Source organism: Galeopterus variegatus, unplaced genomic scaffold (assembly GCF_000696425.1).
Source record: "Galeopterus variegatus unplaced genomic scaffold, G_variegatus-3.0.2 Scaffold13524, whole genome shotgun sequence".
In the NCBI taxonomy this organism is placed as follows: domain Eukaryota; kingdom Metazoa; phylum Chordata; class Mammalia; order Dermoptera; family Cynocephalidae; genus Galeopterus; species Galeopterus variegatus.
The window spans coordinates 25821-30568 of record NW_007739635.1 but is presented as its reverse complement, the minus strand read 5'-3'; the positions used below and the strand labels follow the sequence as shown (position 1 = coordinate 30568).

Here is a 4748-nt window from a genome sequence, read left to right as displayed (position 1 = left end):
AACATTTGTACAGAAGCAAATTGCGAATGTGAAAGCTATAGTTTTCTCTACAATTTCCCCCTTTTTCTTGTGCGTATTTCAATCATGAAATATTTGTCTCTTGTTGATTTAATTCCTGATATTGTTGTCTTAACATCATAATTCGGACAGTACTAACACCTTCTCTAACAAAAGCTACTAAGTGATTTAAAATGCAGGGCCCAAAGGTCAGAAGTAAAACCAAAATCACTAATGGTCCTAGCAGGGTAGACACAAGGGTTGTGAGCCATGGGGAGGAGTTGAACTGTGAATCAAACCATTCCTGATTTTGTTCCCTTTCTTTTTTTCTTTTGGCCAGGCCTTCCCTAATTTTGGCCATGGAGTCTTTAATTACCCCTGAGTGATCAATGTAAAAACAACATTCTTCTCTTAGTGCAGCACAGATTCCCCCTTGCTGAAGGAACAAGAGGTCTAGCCCCCTTCTACTTTGCAGGACCACCTCAGAAAGAGAGGTGAGGGACTCTTGTAATTTAGTAATTGAATTTTCTATTTCTTTAATATCAGCATCTATGGCTGCCTGTAAACTTTGGTAATTCTGATGTTGAATAACTAGAGCTGAAGCCCCTGTAGCTGCTCCAGCTGCTCCCAATCCTAAGCCTAAGAGGACAGAGAGTGTGATACTTAGGGGCTCCCTTTTGGTTTGGTAGTTCCCATTATTTTCATCCCTATATGATAATAGTTCTTCATAGGGATGATAAACGAGCTGAGGCAACAACCAAACCAGGATACAGAAATCTTGGGTCCCTTTTAGGACCTGTAAGCTAACACAGGGTGTGACCCCAGTAGCGCAGGCCCACCATCCTTCTGGAGGGGCAACAGATATGTGTCTCTAGACCACTGGGTCACATTAAGAGTCTGGTTGCACAGCTGGCTGTGTGAGGAAGGTATTTTTCCCACACATGTTCCTTGCCCCATAACAGCTGACAGAGTGAGTTTGAACTGTCGTTGCTGCGAACGAAAGTTGGAGACACCAGTTGTAGTATTAATTCCATTTTGAAGGCTGTTCCTTCACAATATGGGGGAGCAACATTATAACAAAGCCAGCAGGAGCGGGTAGCATTGGGGTTGGTACTATTGAAGACCTTGAAGGCTTCAGAAATTAAGCGGAATAATCCAGTTTGTTTTTGAGGCCTAGGCTCAGGGGGCTGAGTTATTTCCATTGGGGCTGCTGCCTCTGTCCCTGCAGTGGGGACTGAGGACTCTGGTTGGGTACCTGGGGTGCTGGGGTAGTCTTTGGTTTGACCCCTGGAACTAGGTATTTATTTGAGCAGCATCAACTTGTCGGCATCTTTTACCAGAACTGCTACTGCCGCTATGATCCCTAGACAAGCTGGCCACCCTGAGGCTACTGGGTGTTATTTTATAGACAGATATTCTACAGGCCTTTTCCAGGGTCTCAATTTTTGAGTTAGGACCCCTTTTGCGACCCCCTTATTTTCTGCCACATACAGGTGGAAGGGCTTGGTTAGGTTGGGGAGCCCCAGAGCCGGTGCAGACATTAAGGCCGTCTTGATGTTGTTAAAAGCCTGTTGTTCTTCCTTTCCCCACTTGAAGGGCTGACTGTTCTCAGTGAGGGGATATAACAGGACTGCCATCTCAGCAAAACCAGGTATCCATAGGCGGCAGAACCCGGCCGTACCTAAAAATTCCTTGACTTGTCTTGGATTAGCGGGTGGCGGAATATGAAACACTGTCTCTTTTCTGGCCTCTGACAACCATCTTTTCCCATCTTTAAGAAGGTACTGACCTCCCCGTCTTTAAGAAGGTACCCCCAGTAACTGACCTGTCACTTGCAGATCTGAGCCTTTTTTGGTGGGGGCTTGGTAGCCCAGTTCTCCCAACTCCGTAAGGAGATGCTTTGTTCCTTCCAGACACAGTTCCTCATCGGCCACTGCCAGGAGGAGATCATCTACATACTGCAACAGAGTCACCTGGGGGTTAGAGGCCCAGAACATAGCCAAGTCTTGGCGGAGGGCCTCGTCAAAGATGGTGGGTGGATTTTTGAACCCTTGAGGCAGGCGGGTCCACATGAGTTGCCCTGCTAGGCCAGTCTCTGGATCTTTCCACTCGAAGGCAAAGTAATCTTGACGTTTTACAGTCAGCGGCAAACAGAAGAATGCATCTTTCAGATCCAGTACCAAATACCGGCTCCTGTCTGGAGGTAAAGAACTTAAAAGATTATAGGGGTTAGGAGTTGCGGAGTGGAGGTCGGCCACCTGCTTATTTAACTCTCAGAGGTCTTGGGCCGGTTGGTAGTCATTAGTCCCACGTTTTCAGACTGGTAGCAACAGCGTGTTCCAGGCTGATTGGCACTTTTGTAGGATCCCCAGCTGGAGCAAACGGGCTATGTGGGGTCGGATGCCTTCGCGTGCCTCTCGGGACATTGGGTATTGTTGGACAGCTATAGGACTGGCCTAAGCCTTCAGCTCTACGTGGATGGGGGGCCGGTTTTTAGCCTTCCCTATCCCTGCAGTTTCTGCCCACGCCTGGGTTTCTAACCACCAGTCCATCTGTCCGGTCTCCCACCCTTGTTTTTCAAACAATTGGTATTCATCTTCCAACCTGAGAGTTAGTACCTGGAGAGGCTTTCCTTGTCGATTTAGCACCCGAGGTCCCTCGGGGTCAAAATGAATTTGAGCACCCATTTTGGTGAGGAGGTCTCTTCCTAGTAGTGGGTAGGGGCACTCAGGAATGACAATGAATGAGCGGGATACCCGGCCCACGCCTAGGTCCACTGTTCTTCGGGTAGTCCATGAGTACTGTCTGTTCCTTGTAGCCCCTTGTACCCACGACTTCTTTTTGAGAAGGGGTCCATCTACTTGTTGCAACACTGAATTTTCAGCTCCAGTATCTACCATGAACTGAGTAGGCTTCTCCTCCACTGTTAGGGTTACCCTGGGTTTGGGGAGGGGGTCCAAACCCCATCCCCTCTAATCACTGTCTTCCTGCAGGGCCAGGACTTTGGGGGCCTGAGGCTTTTTTTTTTTCCTTGGGGCATTCTCGAGCCCAGTGTCCTTTCTCCTTGCAGTACGCACATTAATCCTTCGCTAGGGGTTCCTTCCTGTTGCCTGGTACTGTCTTACTGGGTTCCCTAGTTTCCCTGACTACAGTGGCCAGAATTTTGTGAAGATTTCTTTCTTGGCACTTTTCTCTCTTTATTTCTTTAGCTTCCTGCTCTTTCTGCTTTCTTTCTTCCTTTTCTTCCTCTGACTCTCTACTATGATAAACCTTTTCAGCCACCTGCACTAATTCCCTCAATGACTTATCTTGTAACCATTCAAGCTTCTGCAGTTTCTTCCTGATGTCTCTACTAGACTGGTCAATAAAAGCAACTGTCACTGTAGCTTTGTGCTCTTCACTACTAGGATCATATGGGGTAAACTGATGGAACGCCTCCATGAGTCCCTCCAGAAATGCTGATGGAGACTCACTGGGCCCCTGGATTACCTCTCTTACCTCAGTCAAATTGGTGGGGCATTTTGCTGCCCCTCAGAGACCTGCCATTAGAGCCTGGCAATAGACCTTCAGGTGCTCCCTACTTTCTGCCAAGTTGAAATCCCAGTTTGGTCTGGTTAACTGGAATCCTGCATCTATATTATCAGGGAGGAGGGTAGGTCACCCATCGTCTCCTGGAATGTTCTTTCGAGCCTCCAGGAGGATTCGTTGTTTCTCCTCGGTGGTGAACAGGACCTGGAGGAGCTGCTGGCAGTCATCCCAGGTGGGCTGATGAGTAAATAGAAGGGATTCTACAAGGTTAGTGAGACCCTGGGGGTTTTCAGAGAAAGGGGGATTCTGAGATTTCCAATTGTAAAGATCGGAAGAAGAGAAAGACCAGTACTGTAAGGGCTGGTTGCCCTCTTCATCAGGAGAGCCATAAGCCCGCAGGGGGAATATAGGAATTGCCTCTGGAGAGGCCACTCGTTTACTGTGTGTCCCTTGAGCAGGCCCTCTCTCAGGTTCTTGTGGGTCCTCTGGCGGAGCTGATGGGCGGACTGCCTGTGATTGGAGAGAAGGGGGATAGGGAGGGGGAGGAGGATCAGAAATAAGCCAGTCTGTGTCAGTGGATGGCAGGACCTCCGGTTTCTTTTCCATTCCTCGAAGAGCAAATACAGCCGATGGACCTGTTAGGGGAACAAAGGGATGGACCCACAGAGGAGGATCCATGACTAGATCTTCCCTGACAATGATATAAGGTATCTGGTCTGGGTGAATTTCAGAGCTGAAAATCTTTCTTTTTACCGCCGTGATCAATGGCGGAGAGAAGGAACCTTCAGCAGGCCACCCGAGTTGGAAAGTCAGCCACTCTGAATAACAAAGTGCCCACTTTGTCCTTCTAACCTGCACATACAGATTATTAGCTCTGTCCTTCACGTCAGTCCAGTATTTCAGAGTCAGACTTAAAGGGGTTGATACAGTCTGCCCCATGTCGCCCCAGAAAACTGTCAGTCCCCCCACACACACACAACCAGACAAACAAAAACCAAAACGGGTGCCACAACCAGATTATCAGAGAACTCGGGAGGGCTCTCCTTCCTAGAGATCTCCCATGGAGCCAAACTTGTTTGTCTCCCACAGAGGAATCCAGAGCGTCCTCCAGGATTCCTTTGGCCGTGATGCGCTAGTACGTCTACCCACTGCTATGACCACTACAGACCGGTCACTCTGCCTTGGAGCCTCAGAAAATCCGAAACAAGATTACAGTACACAAC

General features: G+C 48.5%; 1 pseudogene; it reads right to left on the bottom strand.

Moving 5' to 3' along the window:
• Positions 1 to 1298: 1298 nt before the first annotated feature.
• On the bottom strand, positions 1299 to 4464 carry LOC103581627 (annotated as a pseudogene).
• Between the last annotated feature and the right edge of the window lie 284 nt (positions 4465 to 4748).